This window comes from Episyrphus balteatus, chromosome 1 (genome assembly GCF_945859705.1).
Source record: "Episyrphus balteatus chromosome 1, idEpiBalt1.1, whole genome shotgun sequence".
NCBI lineage: Eukaryota > Metazoa > Arthropoda > Insecta > Diptera > Syrphidae > Episyrphus > Episyrphus balteatus.
In genome coordinates, this window is record NC_079134.1 from 137,127,881 (window position 1) to 137,149,368 (window position 21,488).

Below are 21,488 nucleotides of genomic sequence, written 5' to 3' on the forward strand. Positions count from 1 at the left end.
TTCGTTTGGATAATCCACCAAAGCGGCTGAATGTGTTTTGTCAAAATTCGTTTGACATTGTGTAGTTTTTTCGGTGTGGAAATAGTGAATCAATTTATATTTAAAGAATTAAATATTACATAATTCGTGTTTTTTCTACAACTCAGTAGCTACTCATTTTTTTATTTTATTCGAAAAACAATAAACACAAATACTTACACTTACTTGTGTAATTTTTATTATTGTTTTGCGAATAAAATCAAAAATGAGTAGCTACTGAGTAATAGAAAAAACACGCCTATAATAAAAAAAAAAATTGAATCGTTACCAAAAAGAGATTCGTTAAGAAGAAAAATAAAAAGTGGCCAAAATACGAATTTTCAAAGATTTTTCATAGGATTGTAGTAAAGTAACATCAGCCAAGTTTCAACTTAATTTTGTTGGAAATTATTTTAAAAAGCAAAGTCTCAATATCAATGTTGGTAAATTTGGCCTTATGTGCTCTAGAAATACCAGTGGAAAAGGACACTATCTAACGATAAAAGACAGCAAATTTTTTTCTTTAAAAATATAGGGGTAGTGGGGCCAAGACCGCCCACTTAGTGTTTGACTGTCTTAAAAACCAATAAAAAACATCTTTTAAATAGAATAAAGTTTTTATTCATTAAGTTTAATGTTTTTTGCAGAAACCCTCATTATTATAAAAAAAAATAAAAAAAATACTGAACAAAAGATAATACGTTTTGAAAAAACATCAAACAAAAAATCGTCTTGCCCCCACATGGGTGTAAGACCGCCCTATCAAATTTTGTTGGTAGAAAGACCGTTTCTTCTTCTTTCGCAGAAAATACTTTTAAATATTCACTTTCTATTATAAAAAAAAGAAAAAGTTAAAATTTTTAATTATTTCAGTGTCAAAAATACAACTGACTTTTCAAATGAACGATAACAATTTGATGAAAAATCACAAAATTTACCGTAACTCTTCGGGGTCTTAACCGAAATTGCTAAAACTTACAGACGTGATCGATCGTACCAAAGGGCACCTATTTTATATTGCAAGTGTTGCCAATTTTACTTTTTTTCATACAACATAGTACGAAAACCGTCTTGCCCCCATAGGTGGTCTTGCCCCCACTTCCTCTATGATAGACTGATACCATTGCGTTGTGAGAATAATTATTTAGGTATACATTTCTATAACATATTCGTTTTTAATAACACGCTAGAAAAGTCTTCAACCGACCAAAACGTTGAAACTATTGCTAAGCTCTAACAAAATTTCGGTAAAAATACTTACATATATATAAGACCCCAGATTATGCCAATTCTTACTGAATATGGTTTTCTAATTTGGTTCACAATTATTCATTGAAGGCAAAGAAATAGAAGCATTTTAAAGAAAGTTGTAAAATTTTTTAAATCCCGACAAAAAGTGGTTCTCAAATAAAATAATAAACTTAATGTTGTACAAAATCAAACTTTTTTTAAAAAAAGTTGAAACGAATCAGTTCACACATTCCAATCCACTCGTTAGATCTTAAATCGATCTTAATATTGTCTTCATTGAATGTTTTTAAAGCAGTTATAAGACATTCGGTGTTACTTCAAGTTCCTCCATCATTTCGAGTCTTTCAAAACAAAACGAATGAATGTTCTCCTATAGCTACGGTGACCATATTTCTGGAAGCCAAACCCAGGACAGATACAAAATTCATTGGATCGTTTTGAAAATATTGATTTTTAAAAAAAAATTTCAATTTTTTTAAAATTAATTTTCATAATTTTTCCTTATTTTGATATCAAGAACGATTTTTTTTTAAGCGTTTTTGTCTAAATCATTTAGTGCCGGTTTGTTCACAGTCGATTATCTTTTAATCAAGGATTATTCCATACAAAAATCCTTGATTAAAAGATAATCGAGTGTCAACAAACCGGCCCTTAATCGTTTACGAAATCAGAAATCAAGAAAATGGTTTTATAATAATGTCTGCTAATAACTTCTAAAAAAATATTTTTTTAATCAAAACCGGGAGGGCTGCTTTTTAATATTTTAAATGATTTTGAAATTGTATGATCTTTAACAAAACTTTTAACATGTCCTTGAAAGCCTTGAAACTTATCTGGGTTATTGACTCTTCCATATGTTGTTCTTTATTCGAATACATTTTTCCTGGTGTAGCAACCAGAACAGAAGCTGGAACTAAATATAATTGACGAACATTTAAAAAAAACTATAGCCTAGTCTAGAGGCGAAACGAAAATTTTCATACAAAACCAGCACAACGAAAAATTTTAATTTCCAACCACTGGTTTCCTTGTTTTCCGTACAAAGTATTTAAAATATTGAATACAAAAATAAGAGAATGTGCAAATACGGGACAATCACGAGACAAATTACAAAATACGGGACACTTATACGTCCCGGGTTTCTTAAATAAAAAGCTGTAGAAATACGGGACAGTCCCGGGTAAACCGGGACGGATGGTCACCGTACCTATAGCATTACCGAGGTTGTAAGCAAATACACAGAGTGGCGAGTGCATAGAGTACACCGAGAACACCGAGTACTCTAACTGATGTACATAGATGTATAGGTACACAACAAACTCAATGCTGACTTGGGCTTTATTAGTTTTTGTTTTTTCTATTTATTTCTGTTGAAATATTTTGGTTAAGACGTTACAATTCACACAGTTTTTTCAGACCAACAATTTTTAAAGATAAAAGCGATCAGTGATGGCAGTTTTGTTCTTCCTTGACCAGAACCACACTTAACCATTCCAAAAAAACGATTCAGGTCACAATTTTGGCTTGATGGTGCCATTTCTATCAATGCCACCTACCCAACTTTTCTGAAAACACATTTATTCGGCCGATAAAAGTGACTATAATTCTTGGCTGCATTGAGAAATGGAATGATATGCTTTAAACATAAAAATTTAAATTTAAGATGAAAATCGAATATGCGGCTGGTGATTTTCAAAAAAAATAAATATCAGATTTAATCAGAACTTGAAAGATGTGTTTATTTTTGACGAAACCTAGAATATAATATTTTGAATAATTTTAATTTATGTCATCAATAAAACGATTTATTATATTATTTATGGCCTTACTATGGTGATGGTGATTTTTAGACAAACAATGAGTCCCACAAATTTATAGGTATCTTAGAAAGGTTTCCCACGGAAAATCTAAGTTTTTTTTTAGCCTCAACTTTGACTCAGCAAAAATTCGCCAACATACCTTTACTCTTGCACCTATACTTATGTGTCTGTCTATACACTATACATATCGATGGTCTTTCTATACCTTAAAATTATCTTTTCATTCAGTCAATTAAGTGAGGTTTTTTTTTATATTTTTTGTTCAATTAAACACCTATATTGGAAGCGGCTACTGGACTTACGTCAAATGGCTTTGCTTTAAATTTTTATTTTTTTTTTTCTTCTTCTGATTGCAGAGTTCCCTTGTCTTGTATGATCAGCGCCACAAGATAATATAGTTGGGCGGCTTAAAAGCCTCAACCAAAGTATATTGAAACAGAAATAACCATCTCGCCAGAGTCTGAGTTGCGCACTCAATGTTTTGATCGGATGTGCTACTAGATATACATGAAGTTAAGTGAACTAGGATCAGATAAATAGATATTGTAAAACCCATGATTTTATATCTACGACCGCAGCTACCTCTGGTACCTAGATTTGTGTTTATATTCAAGTTCATCTACAAAAAAGAGGGGATAAAAGCCAAAAGTATATAAAATTTATTTAAAAAAAAAAAAAAACGAAGTAAAAATCTTTATCTCCACTCGAAGATCTCAACGGAAGTCAAATTCAATTTATTGGTGAAGTTATCTTTAAGCTCAGATCAATTTGTATCTGAAAAGGTTTGATGTGATGTCCATGTCGGCCGACTAGTCTTATTTTTTTTTTTATTTTCTTAAAATGAACAAAACAACAAAAAAAAACACTCCCATCTTATGGATGCTGTGTGTGAGTATATTACTAAGTCATGAATGAATTGTGAAAGATTCGTTTTGTTTTTTTTTTTTTTTTGTTACACAAAAAAACCTAACAAGTCATACAATTTAATTGCTATGGAGCGCGTCAGCATTATCCAAAAGCCAACAATGGTCACTGCTGTATGCTGCTCTGGAATCAATGATCGACGATGACGATGACGCCGACGCTGCTGGCAGCACCCAACAGAGTAACAATAACAAAACCTCTGGGAACCGCATTAAATGACGACTTACTTGCTTGCTTTGGTCCGGTTATAAATAGGGATTTTGATGTGAATTTATTTTCGGTCGGTTAGTGTTGAAAGGCAAATCAAGTGCATCCTTGAACATTTCGACGATAATGGTGACGAAGAAGAAATAGTCCGGTCCGACTGTCGATCAAGGATGAATCGAGTGTGTGGGGAGATATATCAGACCAGAGTCTGTGGCGGTGTATAGTTCCAGATGATAAAAGGATGTGGGAGTGGTTTTATGACGTTTGTTCAAAATTTAGAGACAGCGGCATTTCGAATTAGAGCTGTGAGATTTACTACTTGAGATATTTCGGGTTTTTTTTTTTTTCCTTCAATCTTTGTCTTCTGTGAATCAGGATCCTTAACTTTTAAATTTATGTTTGATTTTCGTTTGTTTTTTTTTTTTTTATTGGTATTTGAAGCTTCTGTAGAAGCATTTTTTAATTCTCCTTAAACAACGAGATATATTTCAGGCTATTATATGTCTAAGAAATCAAGATTCTAACTTGCATTAAATAAGTCCAGATTCATACAAAACTATAGATCTTCATCAACTTTTCCAGCGACAAATGAAATTGTTATAGAAAAAATAGTTGTAAGTTAAAAATTGAAAAAAACGTACCTACTGTTTAAATAAAAGAAACAAGAATATCTGAGAAAAATATTTTGTTCGTTTTTCAAAAAGTACTGATAGCTCAGGCAAATTAGTCAAAATATGGGCTTGAAATCGCATTTTTCGCGCACAAATATTTTTTCATGAAATGTGTGCGGGATATATACGCCGTTTATGCGATTAGGTATGTCTTAGAGACTTTTGTGTTTTGTTTGTTTATTTGAATTAAAAAGCCCGATATGGTTAGTTAAAAAAGCTTATATGTATTTGAGTTCTACTAACGACATCGCCAAGATATTGAGGTGTTCAAATTTAGGAAAATTTGTAGAGCATTAGCTATTTGCATTGTTTGAAAATCTTACGTTATTAAACACCCCGAAAACCGTATAAAGCACAAAAGTAGAGCTGTCAGGCTTTTGACTTCGATATTAAGGCGCGTATGGCTGCTAAACTGCGTGCTTATATTTTGGTTATATCACTATACTCCCAAATTTTCTCGGCCTAATGCTAAAAAACTTGCTTTTTTCTCACATTTGACTAGTACATAGAGAATTTCGAAATTAGATTATTTCTACAATAGGATGGTTACAATAATTATAAGTACCTACTATAATTCATTTTTGAAAAATTACCTAAACAAATCAAAAGTTCGTCGTTGCGAGACAAACCCGCACTTTGATCAACTATAAAATTTTATTTAATCAACTCACATAATTTTTTTGTAGATATATCATTTTTTAGATAATTCTATTGTTAATAAGTCTTCTTTTTGTCATTTTTTGTTAAAATGAATAACGATTGAGCTATTCAATAAAAACGATAACAATCTCTTTTCCAAGATGGCAATCTCATTCCTTATTTTCCTGGGCTATGACAAAAATATATGGAATTTTCAAGGCGTTGGATTGCTAATTCAAAGTGCTTTACTCACTTTTGAATACAAAATTATTTTTAATGAAAATTTTCAACCTTTCAAAAACAAAAATTGAAATGCCATTAAAAAGAAAAATAATAATCGACACAAGGCAACAAGCTTCAAAAAAATTTATTGGTTGATTTTCCAAAAATGTATTTTTCAAACAAATTTTTAACCCAAACATAATTTTTTGATATTTTTTTTAAATTTTAACATGAAATTTACAAAAAATTTAAATACAAAAAATGACGTAATCGGTTACCCTTTTTGAGAAAATCGAAAATAAAGAAAAAACGTTCCATAACAGGAATCTTTTAATAACGGTTCAAGAGTATGACTTTATTTGCCACATGTATTTGTTTAACAAAATCGTCAGAGATGTTTTTGAGAAAATCAAAATTTTCGATTTTGGTCATTTTTGGCAAGATCTGCACCGAACTTTGTCTTCGACACACAGCGCCAAAAATACTACAGCAACGAATGTCTTCACAGGAAATATATTGACTATGGACAAGTATCTACCGCAATCGCAAAGAAACTTGTCGGAAGCTAACTACCAAAACGTTGACAACCCAACAACAGCATCCCAAACCTAGGATTTTTTCTGCTTTTGATATCCTGGATGAGAACATAATCCCAACCGACAACGATTGAGCAATTAACTTTTAATCCGACACTTTAAATCGACTTTCTACCGCAGCTAAACCCTAAATGCCAACAAAATGGTAGAGTTTTCTATCTTCATACTCGATTTCCATGCAATGACAAATCTACTGATAACCACTACTACAGAATCTTTTTCCCACAGCTTAATTTCCCATACAAATTAGTCTTCCTTTAAACCTAAATAATGCTTGCAGTTAAGTCTTTAATTGAAATGCGTGCATCATTCTGATGAATCCATTGATTCACCTATAAGTTTGTTTCCTCATAATGATTACATGACAAAACCATAAACAGCAAACAACACAGATAAAATCTTATAAAAGAGCTATTTTTCAATCTTAAAAAATAATTCGCATACAATACACAAGGATGTAAAAGTCTAAGAAGTTTCACATTTTGTATTTTAAGGGAAGCTCATCGCGCCGCCGCACATAGGGGTATTTACCAATTTTAGGCGGACAAAATTATTTTTCCGGTTTATCTTCATCAACAAGGTATTTAGTACTGGAATAAAGTGTTTTAAGTGTTGATTTCAACGAAAACATTTTTCTTCCTACCACTTTTTGATCAAACAAAAAAGTGTCAAGAATGGATCCCAATGGTTTTGTTAAATCACTTATAAATGGAGTTCTATTAATGGTATCGCCATGATAAAGGTCTTAAAATTTAGGAAAAATCATAAGGATTCAGGTTCTGTAATTCAAAAAGTTGAATCTTTAAAAAAAACTTAAAATGTGGATGCTGAATACAAGGTAACCGTTTTTCAAAACCTAAAACCTTTAAGAAGGCCAAATGTGTCGAAGTTGCACTTAGTTGCACCTATTTTTTACAGATTCAATTAGATAAAAGTTTAACCTTTAGAAAACATAAAATTTTATCACACAATAATGTGAAATTGTATAACTTATCCCCTTACTAACACAGAAATTTACTTTTTTTACGATTAATTTATATTAAGATTCAACATATCACTTTTTTATTTATAAAGTAATACAACATTTAGATACAACATCTAGTAGACAGTTTCGTATCTCCTTATCAATATTCCATACAAACTTTTTTCTAAATCCACTTAAAAAAAAAGTACTTACCTAAGCACAGACGGTAAATTACAAAAAAAATTAATTTAATCTTCGGGCTGAAAACTTTGAACTCTAGACCGCTGCTGTTAGTCACCTGAAGTGATAATCAATTTTAAAACTATAAGAAAACGCTAAGCAAGTTATCTACTTTTAGTAGGATGTTGATTTTTTACGTTTGGATCAGTTTAAAATTTCGTGTTTTGTCCGCCTAAATTGACTAAATACCCCTATGTGCGCCGTTTGTTACATTCAATTCAATTTGATTTAAAAAGACAGACGCCCCATTTGAAGAAGATGACTTAATTTTCAATTCGAAAACAATGCCCACAAACAACAACAAAATTGGAACTCATTCTGAAAACATAAAACAACATTATTACACAAAAATAAAATAACTAAAAAAGAATGAAAGACTTTAGAAGAACACTGAAATCGTCGTCTTGTCGTCGAGCAAAAGTTCCTTTTTATTTTAACAAAGACAACAAACGACAGCGAATAATCATTCTGGACCTAATCATCTTCAAGAGTCATTGAAAAGTGTGACGAAGCAATTCTACTGAATCTTTAGTGCTCTTCGTGATGCCTTTTGCCTTTACTTCGATCCCGATCTCAGCTCCGAGTCCAATTCCCAAACACCACTTGAAACTTGTTGATTTGTTATACACGTAGAGAGAGAAGGGTAGTGGTCAAGTGAAGTGGCATAAAGAGGATTTTTTGTTGTTAGTCTTTACCTTTTTCTTGAAGAATTTTGAAAATTATATCAGCTTCAGGCCATGTCGGTAATGTCATAGTGAAGAGCCCATCATAGAACATTGAATCTATAAAAATCTATATCTGAAGTAGGTGGGTTGTGCCAAGGTGTATACAATAGTGTGGACTGAAAAGATGCAGGTGCATGTTGAAAAAGTTATTGTGACCTTGACAAGCTTGTAAGCCAAGTTAAGTGTATTTTTCTACTTCAAATGGATAATATCATTCGACACGCAGTATCTTCATTTGTATAGAAGAACGGATATCTTCTATGAGGAGTGCGGCCCTTGTGGATATAGAATTAAATGTGGTTTTCAATCAAAATGCCATCAATCAAAATATCATTTATTGAGATGCACAACGATTTTCGACAGGAGTTTATACCTACTTCCTCCATATATTATGATTTATCAAGGGCCATCTCGACCATCGCACGAAACGGTGTAGTTTTGTCTTCACATCTGCATAGGCATCATTAACATTTTGGATTGATGTGTGGACTATGAGGCCATAGGCATTATTTTCTGATGCATCCGGCGAAATTTTATGAAAAAGGGTGCTTAGAAATCCTTAGGTTAAAATGATGAAAGAAGATTTGTGAAGACATCACCAATGGTCATTGTAATAGACAGGCTATCTTCATATGTTTGTTAGCTCAGATTGTTTCTACTATCGATTTGAAAAATTATGTGAGCTTCTAAGTTTGTAATCACTGACCGACCTAGTCCGACCTAGTTCATATTGATATATACGATGGTTTTGATGGTGATCGAATATTTACACAGGAAGTAAATACTCAAATAGCTACTTGGAACTGGACTTGCTTTTTACAGAGCAACATGTATTTGCAAATATAAACAACACTCATAGAAATAAGATTTATAGGTTTTTTTTTTTAACTTATGATAAATTTTGACAAACTACTGGATTTGTTTATTCTTTTTTAAGATCAAGGGGCACGGTAGTGCCCAGCCAAGTTCTCTAGCAACTTTGGCACTACACCCTTATTTACAGGAAACAACTCAGGCCATTTTCGACCCCCCTCTAACTTCCACACCAAAGATGCTAGAAATTTCAAACTCACTACATTTGTTGAGCTCGTAAAAACCAAACTCCTCACAAAATTTCAGCCTCCTACGATGAGTAGTTTCTGAGATATAGGGCTTCAAAAATCGCAAAAACCGTAACTGACTCACTGACTCACTGACTCACTGACAGATCATCAAAATTATGGAGAACTTCCCGATATCGTAGAAACTTGAAATTTTACACGGTGATAGGACTTGTGGTGTATACAAAGGAAAAAATCGAAAATTTGAGATTTTCAATTCAGGGGGCGTGGCATCCGCCCATTTCCGCTGAATTTTCATCATATATTATAGAGCACTTCTGATTATCGTAGAATCTTGAAATTTGGTAGAATAGTAGAGCTGGTAGTTAATACAAAGGAAAAAATTTAAAACTTGAGAATTTCAGCCAGGGGGCGTGGCAACCGCCCATTTCCGCTGAATTTTCATAAACTATTATAGAGCACTTCTGAATGTCGTAGAATCTTGAAATTTGGTAGAATAGTAGAGCTAGTAGTTTATACAAAGGAAAAAATTTAAAACTTGAGAATTTCAGCCAGGGGGCGTGGCAACCGCCCATTTCCGCTGAATTTTCATAAATTATTATAGAGCACTTCTGATTGTCGTAGAATCTTTAAATTTGGTAGAATAGTAGAGCTGGTAGTTTATACAAAGGAATAAATTTAAAATTTGAGAATTTCAGCCAGGGGGCGTGGCAACCGCCCATTTCCGCTGAATTTTCATAAATTATTATAGAGCACTTCTGATTGTCGTAGAATCTTGAAATTTGGTAGAATAGTAGAGCTGGTAGTTTATACAAAGGAATAAATTTAAAATTTGAGAATTTCAGCCAGGGGGCGTGGCAACCGCCCATTTCCGCTGAATTTTCATAAATTATTATAGAGCACTTCTGATTGTCGTAGAATCTTGAAATTTGGTAGAATAGTAGAGCTGGTAGTTCATACAAAGGAAAAAATTTAAAACTTGAGAATTTCAGCCAGGGAGCGTGGCAACCGCCCATTTCCGCTGAGTTTTCATAAATTATTATAGAGCACTTCTGATTGTCGTAGAATCTTGAAATTTGGTAGAATGGTGGAGCTGGTAGTTTACACACAGGAAAAAATTTAAAGTTTGAGAATTTCAGGCAGGGGGCGTGGCAACCACCCATTTTCACTGAATTTTCATCAAATATAGAGATTTTATATTCTACAGCCATACCTTGCAAAAAGTAGTGAAATCACAACAAAAACATTACTGTTAAAAAAAGAGCCAAGTTCTCTTATATTGAAATTATGCTGGCACAAAAAGTACTGAGATGTAAAAGTGTACCAAGTTCTAAAGTTTGGGTTCAAATTCGTATCAATAAAATTTTGATTGTTTACTTGGCAATTTTTGAAATATGTAACTTTAAAAATCGATAATTAAGAAAAATTGTCAAGAGAACAATCAAAATTTTATTGATACGAATTTGAACCCAAACTTTAGAACTTGGTACACTTTTACATCTCAGTACTTTTTGTGCCAGCATAATTTCAATATAAGAGAACTTGGCTCTTTTTTTAACAGTAATGTTTTTGTTGTGATTGATATTACGTCAAAATATCTAACAACTTTTAAACGTTGAAAATATGTATTGGGCCTAAGACACTATGTCCTAATTTCTTTACCTCTTACTATACTTAAAATGCCCATTAAAAACGAGAAATTTATCTAGTCTATACCTTACTTTTAAAATATTCTGTTTAAAAAAACGACTTTAAATTTAATGGGGAGCGAATACATAGGAAATAAAACGGTAAATTTAACTGAGAAATATTTTACACTACGTAGTTTAAAAAAATTTTGATATTCTACAAAATCATGTTTTATTTTAAAAGTTTTAATATTTTAACATAATTGGTCATTTCTTCATTTCTGACTTACTTGTAAACGATTCAACCGATTTCAGAGAAGTTTTTATAAAAATGTGTTCTATCAAATTAAAAATAATTAAATATTTATTTTTAAAAACATAGTTTTTTTTTGGAGAAATATCAATTTCCCGTAAAAAAGTGTAGATAATTTTTGAAAACTATGTTTTTATGTGTCGACTAATAATTTTTTTTTGAATGACATTTTTTTTTTCTTTTTGAAATATTTTTTAAAGTATTATATAAAAAAAAAATTTTTTTTGGAATAACGGCTCAAGCGCTTTTGAATCCTTTTAATACAGTCAAAAAAGGTGAAAAAAAGAAATGAATGGTAATAGATTAGTCTATTAGCACTTCTTCCAAGATATCACGGGATGTTTTTTAGCGCATATCCTAAAATTTCTCTCTTTCTCACAAAATACCATTTTTACTTGCTCTATAGGTACGGTGACCATATTTCTAGGAGCGAAACCCGGGACAGACACAAAATTTTTGGGATTGTTTTGAAAATACTGACTCTTCACAAAAATTAGACTTAATTTTTCCTAATTTTGATATCAAGATTTCATAAACGATTTTATAGCATTATTTTCCTTGAAACCATTTAGGAAATCAATAAGTCACGTGCAAATCAAAAGTGCGCGCGCACTTTTTTACATTATCAAAACTATATTTTTTTACAGCATTTTTACAGAATTTTGATGTACAGAATTTTGATGTAGAGAATTTTGAAATACAGTATTTTGACCAACCAGAATTTTGCTGTACAGAATTTTGACTTTCAGAATTTTGTTCGTACAGCATTTTGCACATACAGAATTTTGACATACAGTATTTTGGCATACAGTATTTTGAATACAGAATTTCGCAACATACAGAATTTCGACCCCAACCCCAACAAAATGCTTGTACTTTGTATTTTCGAATATGAGCTTATTAAATTCAAGTTCCCGAAATATCCGCCATACCGCCATTTGTTTTATGATTTTTTTTTTCAGCATGTGATAGTGGCTAAGTATGTGTTTTTACATGCGATATTAATAACAAAGGCTTCCGAGTTCTTCACCCAAAATTGAGGATTTGGACTCTGCGACAAAAATAATCAAAAGAACATACAGTAGCGAGCAAAACAAAATGCAAACGAAAGAGGTTTAAAGAGTTTTGAACAAGAACTAAGTTACCAAATTTGGTATATTGAAACTGTTTTATTTTCATTAAGTGTCAATTTGTGAAATACTTTACTCCAAAACCATTATTTGGTCAAAAGTCTACTTAAATATGTGTTTTTAGACGAGCAAATGTTTTTATTGTTTGCATTTTTTTTGCTCGCTACTGTAAATGTGAAAATAACAAAATAAAATCTATTGACATTAAACTAAACTAAGAGGGTCACTGTGGTGTATGTGTTACTTTTTGGTATGGAAAAATATTAATGTACCTTCGTCTATTCGTGAGTATTTAATCAAATGAGTTGGCGATTCATTGATATTTTTAAACATTTGAATTTGTCATGTTATTCAAAAAATTCATTAATTTAAAAAAATAAATAAATGTTGCTGAGAAAATTTGCGACATTTTCTGTTACAAAGTTAAAAAATGTAAAATTATTTTGTGATTGCTTTTTTTTCAACTTCAGGACCTTTGACGTGACAGCTCAACGTGCTAATCATAACAGCACGAAATATTGGCAATGCTGAAGTTTATAATACCAATTTGAGAAGGAAGAAAATAGTATTAAAGAAATACGAAAAACACCTTTTTAAGTAACATGACGCAGAAATATGATAAAATAAATTTAAAAATAAATCCCGAGTCAAAAGTTCTATTTAAACAACATTTCTCAAACTCGATATAAGTTTTTAAAATTCACGAAAAATCCAATGATGCAGTTGTACAGTACATTACAGTACATTTGCTTATTTTTGTTCTCTAGTTTAGGTGATGTTTTTTTTAAGAATCTTTTAAAAATGATTTCCTCTGTAAATATCGAAAGTAAATGTCGAGCCGTATACAGCTACTTCCTACACACAATATCCAACAAAGATGGATTTCTAGAAAACTCAAAACAATTCTTAGTAGTATAATAAATATCACCGCTGCTGCCGCCACTTCTTAGGTATATATGAAAGTATTTATACTTTGCGTGCAGTGCCAAGCAGTCGGACCACAACAACGTTACCCCTGAAGCCATCATTTTGCTTTGCTAAAAAAAAAGGGGGTTGCAACACGCTTTTGCATATCTACAATCCCCCACGAGGGGAATTCACATTTCAACGCAACCGACCGACGACGACGACGACGACTTTGCTTCGGCATGGCTACCTTAAGAAACAAAAAAGGAAACCTCTTCTTTGGAAGGGGCTGGCAGCCAGCATCCTAGCCATCAGACGAGAGCTAAAAAGTAGTTTTTTTTTGCAGAACAAGAAACAGAACAAACTTGCCTCTGGCAAAAGTCACTTTTTTTCGCGATATTCTGGATTCACCTCCAAATCTATATGTACATTTGAGCGAGTTCCTAAGAAGCAGCCTGTTAATCTGCAATGAATAACTCAGAAATACTACTGTTGGATGCTGTTTTGCTGTTTCGGAGCGTTTCTGTGGTTTTAGCATCGTTGGAGAGATGTATTTTGCTTGCCACTCCTCGTGAACGCCAGCATCTTGTGGTTGTGGCTCCTTCAATATTGTGCTTTGTGCGTTGCAAATGTTTCAAAACAAGCCACCATTCTCTCATCTCATGTTCACAAAGCTGTAGCATGCTAATTTATGAAGTAGCAAAGACATGGATGCAGTAATTATAACCTATGCCGTGCATGGGTCGGCGGTGGTGTTGTTCGCCGTACAGGTGTGCCCCACACAGCACGAATATGCAACGCATATAGAAACTTGTGTCCATTCGAATCACATCTTTTCGATGGGTCATACCAATGTTGCATGGTGGTGGTTAGTGGTAGAAAGGTCCTCCCCCGAGGGGTTACAACATAACAAAACTAAAAAAAATATACAAAGAAACAAAACAATATACCTACACCAAAAAAGAGAAGAAATATGTACCCAAAAGCACAAAAAGGAACTCCTCGTGTAATTGAGGCCATTTCAACGAGCCACGCTCGACTCTCTAGGTTATACTTAACTGGTAGCAATGAGATCTATAGCTTGGAATTAACGTTATGAGGTATATTTTGGATTCAACTCTGGGCTGGAGTAGAGTCAATTGGTGCTGGCTGGTATGGTGGTCATTTTTAAGCAGCTCCATGATTAAGCGAATGTGATATTTTAGGCTAACTTTTCGACCATCACGTAATGTCCTCACTGAGATGATTACACGATTATTGTTGTTGTTGCAACTGTTGCAACACTCTTCTTTACGTTGCTCTGTCATATGGGTAGGTATCTACAATATTCGCGAATTATGCACGAAGACAACAAAAGGTACAAATTGCCTCGACACAATTACGGGGAATACCAGTAGCTGGCTAATATAGTGGAATAATGAGAATGAGATCTGAATGTTTTGAGCGTGTTGCAAAGAAAAAAAAATTATAAATTTTTCTCGCATGTAAATGACCGTTCAAAGTTATGCGTGAAATTTTTCTTTTTTTGTTGTTTTAGAAAATGTTCATACTTGATTCTTGCTAATGAGCTAAAAGAACACATAAACATGAAGAGTTTTGGGTTAAAGATTCAATGGATTAAACTAGAATTGTTTGAGAATAAGCTTTACGAAATGCAGTAATTTCATCCTGTATATAATTTGTCTCAATTTATGGTTACAAATGAGAATGTCATCGCCTCAGAAACTAAGCATAAAATTTTGTATGAAATTTTAACAGAGACTTTTTTGTCTTAAGAATTTTATTGGAAGAAAAAAATCAACTCGAGCATGTTAATTTGTCTAAGAAATCACGCAAAATAAAATTCAAAATTACGCACTTACCAAAATCACAATCTCCATTAAACACCGACCAAAAATACAAATTTTAAAACTATAGTCATACTTAAGCTTAACTTGGAGTTTATCATACTCATTTCCAACGGTGAGATAGCACAGTGGTAAGGCACTGGCCTAGTAACTCAACAGTTGTAGGTTCGATTCCCGGTGGCTGCCAGTTTTTTTTAATTTGCGCATTCACGCAATCAATGTGACTTGTCACCTTAATTTAAGGTGAAAGTCATCTTAGTAAAAATCCGCTTAAATTAAAGGGCGATCCGTTTAATTCTATGTGGTCTGTTTTCTCCGTGTAGCAAACTTTCGTGTTAGAAAGTCCCAAAGTACTTATATTGTCAACGATTGGACCGATCTTCATAATTACTTGAATGTGCAAATTTAAAAGAAATCCACTTAATTTAAGCGGAAAATCATTTTATTTTTATGTGGAAACACATTAATTAAAAAAAAAAAGTCCTACAACTCGCTGGCTGAGAATTATAGGTTGCATGTCAACTCACCTATGTATGTTTTGAGAAAATCGATCTCAAAGTTTTTTAAAGCTGGTTTTTCGATAAAATAGTTACATAGCAGGAAAGTATTGATGCAAAGTCATAAAAACATTTTAAAAAAACATTAATTTCACCAGAAATAAAATGCACAACTGGGTCGCACGTACTTGCTCTTGTAGTTCAAAGTATTTTTATCTTAAATATTTATTGGAAATTTAAGATTTTGTTTAGTGTATAGGAATAAAATCAAAAAAAAAAAAAAACGAAAGTTAAAAAAATTAAATTTAAAATTTACTCTTCAAAATGATACCTATGTGTAAATTTTGGATAAAATTGACTTACACAGAGAAAAATATGACCCGCTAAAAACTAACAGATTGCCATATTGTTTTACCGTCCATACATTTCATAAGGAAATCTTATTAAAATCAACGATTAATAAGGTTTTTTTAAGGAGATTTCTTATTATTTTTATAGAGAAAATCTTATTAAAATTTGACTGAAAAGTTGATTTTTTTTGCAACTTAGCACTAGAACAAAAATCGCGATCAATATTTTCATGGCAGGTTGGTTCAGGTGGTAAGGTGGGCGACTAATGATTTGAAGTCTCCAGTTCGATTCCCAGCCTGGTCATCGTTTTTTTTATTTTTTTGCAGATTTTAAAACAAAAAGGAAAACCCGATTGTTTTAATAAGGTTTCCTTCTTGGATGAAAACCATAGAGAAATCTTATTGTTTTTGTTCTATTTTATGTGGTCGATTTTTCTCTGTGTATGCTTTGATGAAATATATGAACTTAAAAAATATGAGAAAAACTAAAAAAGTAGTTTTGTTAGAATCAAAAAGAGTATTACGTACACCAAATATAATCAAAATCGTTTGAGCCGTTTTCGAGAAAATTGCAATACCTCGAAAACGTTATATGGGAGATATGCGTTAAAAAGGAGATATTAAAAAATAAAAAAAAAAAACGGGTCTAGGCGATTACGTAAAAATCATCTGTGTACCAAGTTTCAAGGAAATCCATCGATCTGTTCAGGCCCTAGCTCGATGTACAGATAGACGCACAGACCGACGGACGGCATGACAAAAACCACTTTTTTTATCTTCTCCATCGTCGTAATGTTGGTTTTGATTAAAACCTCCAATTTTTTTTCTACGCGAAACCAATACTTGCCTTCCGTTAGTAGAGTAAAATCTTGATTTTCCAACTATAAATACAAATACAAATTATTTAATTTGTTTTTAATATTAATATTTAATAATCGGCTCACTTGATAGTCGATAGTTGATAGTCAAAAAACGACAAATTATGGAGCAAAATCGTCGTTTTTTGACTATGAACAAAATATCTTTTATTTTTACTTTAGAAATTAAAAAGATAATTTCCATAAGATTAAATGTTGAGAAATTTGTGCAAAAAAGTTCTATTTAACCTGTATTCTTTTGTTTGAAAAAAAAACTCAGTAAAAGGGTTCCAAACTGCAATTTGAATAACATGGAACTTTATTATATTAATAAATTTGTGTAAAACCATGCAAGTTGTATGAGTTTTTTACAAGTATCGTCGCCATAAATTTTTTTAAATATTTTTTTTTTTTTATTTATCCTGAAAGCCGTTGAAATTTCGAAATTGTTGGATGCTGGTGTATAAAACTCATTTTTTGTATTTTGTATAAAATACAACCTTATAATTTCTCAGCCAGCGAACTGTTGGGTCACTAGACGAGTGCTTTACAATCAGCATATCTCACTGTTGAAAATAAGTATGATAAATTGCAACTAAAGCTGAAGTCTGACGATAATTTTAAAATTTTTATTTTTAGTCTGTTTTTCTTTTTTATGAAAATTCATACTAAAATGAAATTTAACAATCGTAAGAAATTAATATTTAATTTAATTTTTAAAAAATAAATACCTAAATTTATTTACATGTTCCAAACTTACATTGTGTTAACTATTGAAATCTCTGTTTATTATTTTTCATTTTTCAGCACAAACAATCCCACGGTGATATCTCTTCACTCAACAAACAATCCAATAACCGATAAATCATAAACAAAATATTAACTCGAACAAAAAAAAATACTTCACACACTTGAAATCGAATAGAGAGAAAAAGAAGAGAGATTGAAGGCGTGTCAGCGGCCAAACAAAAGAAATTTATACCAAAAGGCGCAGAGGCGGCGGAAGGGGTGTGCGAATTGTGCCCCCGCACACGGCCCCGCGCTTGGAGGGGCCCCGCGGGTGCTAAATGAAAATGTCTCGGCCTTTGGAAATAATAGCATCCGAAAAAAAAACATGTCTCTTTTCTTTATTCATATGATCAAACAAAAAATGATTCAAATTGACTTGTTTCCACTCGATTTCCATAATTGCATTGAGATAAGTCGACACATAGTCTTAACTACATTGGCCACTTTTTGCAAAAGGAAGAAAGGAAAAATATTTGTTTTTTCGCTAGAAAAAGAAAATTAAACAATTAAAGAATATTTTTTAACTTTTTTTTCTCAAGTGAAGCACATAATTAGTTTGCCAAACAACATGGATTATTTAAAATTTTTGCTGTTAATATTCCCAATTTAATTTAAAACTTAATAAAATGCATACATTTTTTGCTACAAAATCTCAGTGAGAAAAAAAGCTAATTTTCAATTTTGTAGGTACCTATAGGTATTTAAAAATGTACGATATATTTTTTTGTATAAAGCTTAGGAATAGGTAAACTTAATTTCCTCTAAAAAAATTGTTTGCTGGCTTACGCTCGCAAATTTATATGATATAACAGATTTTTGACACTTTTAAACACTTTGTTAAGGGCTTAGAACATTTCTGTTTTCCGCCACCAATTTTTTGACCATTTTATTCAGTGAAATTTTCGAATTTTCGCTGTTCCGTATTCCGCATTTGAACACATTATGTCACACTTTTCCCGTTTTTAATCAACATTTTTTCTCAAACAAAAAAGTGAATAATTTATGTATTTATTAGTTATTAAAAAATAATATTATATTATTGATAAGTATGTATCTAACACAGGAAAGCAAACTTCAACAGAAACAATTACCATCAGTCAATATAACTGAATTGAAAAACTTCCAACTAGACCATTGATAAACACAAACAATAGGTCCGAAAACGAAAAATATAGTCCCACAACTTTGTTAGTTATCTTCCTGTATTTGGCAGGAAGTCAAGTCAAAAGCCAAAATGAATCACCAATTAAAAGAAGCAATAAGTCCTAAATATTCCTAAAATTACATTTTGATGCAAATGTCGTCTCTATACGTAAGCCATCGCTTCGGTTAGGCCGAAGAAAGAAATCACAACCGTTTTTATAATAGAAATACAAGTGATTTTAAAAACAATAGTTCAAAGAAAGAAACAAATCCCGGCTTTATTTCCTTCTAAATTTTAAAAAATACAATAGTCGGAATAGTATTTTGACAAAATGAACATTTTTCTAACTGATGAGTATAATTTGTTACAGTTAAACATAAGATAAAGGAAGTTCACGGTTATTTAATAAGTATATTATGGTGAATCTCATGATGGTCAATGGCAGTCATATAGTTGGTGTTATGCTCCGAGGCTGCATTTTTTGAATAAAAAGTATTAATTTTTGAGGGAAACAAGTATTTTGACAAACGTTCTTTTTCAACGTTGGTAAGGTAAGGTAATGCATTTTACGTGCTTCAAGCACGTATAAAACTGACAGATTTGTTAAGGCTCCGATTTGTAAAAAATTGGGCAAAAGGGCGGAACTTAACATTGAAATTAGTACATCTTCTGTTGCAAGTCATAATTTCGGTGTGTCTGTTAAAAAACTGGAGAACTGAATTTTTTGCCGGAAACTAAAAATTACCAAATATGAAAACACAAAAATATAATTATACTATTCAAAATTTACCACAAATGGACAAAAAATGAAAAAAATGCACTAAAAAAAATAGACGAAGACGAAGAATTCACTTGAAATCGCGGATTGACTCCAAAAAGTCCGGATTTGAAAATGCCATTCTTTCATCAAAAACTTTGTTAGCAAAAGTACCCTTTGCATTAAGCTCGAAAAAGACAATTTTGCCATATTTATGGGAAGATAATACAGTACTTACCTCATTAAACAAAAATTGAAAAAAAAATTGAATTCTCAAAGCAAAATTTTTGGCCAGTTTCATTAGTGAAACAATTTTTTTTTGTTTAATGATTTTATGTTCTATTTTACGTATACTATTAGATTAATAATTTCTGCAAAATTTCATACCAAATTTATTTAAAATAGTTTTTTTCGAGAAATGTTTATAGTCATTACCTATTGAATTTTAAATAGTTATTATTGACTATTAAAAGGTCATATTGACTATTTAAATAGTCACATACCTACAAATATTTTAAAAGTTAACATTGACTATTTAATAGTTAATTTGGAGAATATAAATAGTCAAAATAACTATTTTTTAAACTATTTTAATAGTTATCCCGATAATAACTATTTTGTTCTCTGAGTGTATTGTCTTAAGTTTGTTATAACAATTTTGAGCTTGAACGGAAGATGTGATACTTTTTTCAAAATAGATAGGCACTCCAAAATCATTTTCCTAGGGGCCCCGCAAAATTTATCCTCGCACACGGCTCATTTTGGTCTAGCGCCGCCTCTGAAAAGGCGCTCTAGAAAGACCACAACAAATCATTAAAAAATTCGGTTGCTTTATTGTTCTGATATCATTTCGATAGTTTTTTTTTTTGTGTGATGATGAAGTGGCGCAATCGACACACAAATGCGCAATCATATAGTTTTTCTATCAAATAATCTTTATATGTGTTGATTCAAGAGGATCGACTGCATCCAGGATATATGAGTGTAAAAAAAAATAAAATCTTCAAAAGGATTCATTATCATGAAAAAGCAACTTTACTTTCTGAACATCAAACAAAAAAAAGATGGAACTCTTGAGTTTATAGGATAGGTAGGTTTATATATGTATAACTCTTCGAGTGACGATGATGACTTCTCCCCTTCGAATCCTGCGATGCTGCCATTGACTACTCACTCCCGCCCTATTTGTTGGGTCATTTCGGCCGTCTTCATCGTCGTCGTTGTGGTCGTCAATAGGTTTTCACAAATGACCATGCGAGACATTAAAGATGCCGCCACTGGCGCCAAAAGGATAAATCATATAATTTATTTTTCTTTCTTTCATTCGTTCGTTCAACTCCTCGCGCTCATTCCATCGCCCAACTTATCCACCACCAGACAGAAAGAAAGGGACTTGCATGTGAAGTTTAAAGTCGAATCATTTCAAGAACTCGGACGTCGGAAATTTGAATTGTCTATATAAAGCCTATATTGAGCGCCATTCACAAAAGATTTAAACTTTCCGCACTCTATTATGCCACTGTACCAAACTGACCCTCTTTTTTTTAGAAGAAGGAGGTTTTCTAATCAAATCTCTGATGAAGGTCACCACACCGGAGATATTAGACAAACAAAAAATTAAAAAAAAAACTATCATGTCAGCGTTTAACATGCGATCGCGAGTGTAGAGACCTTAGATTAAAAAATAAAAAAAAAAAAGAAAAACAAATGAATCTAAATCTTTATTTGAATCTTTTAGGGCCTGTGTGTGTATTTTTTTTTTTTTTCTTAATTTGATCTATTCACGCTACATTTGTATCTCAGAAATATAAAATTGAAAACAAAAGCGATTATACTAATCCCATGGCACTGATCGTTGATCGTGTATATGTAATCCACTTGCTGAAGTTAAGGTGGATATCTCCAAGTATCAGTGCTAAATACACTTCGTGT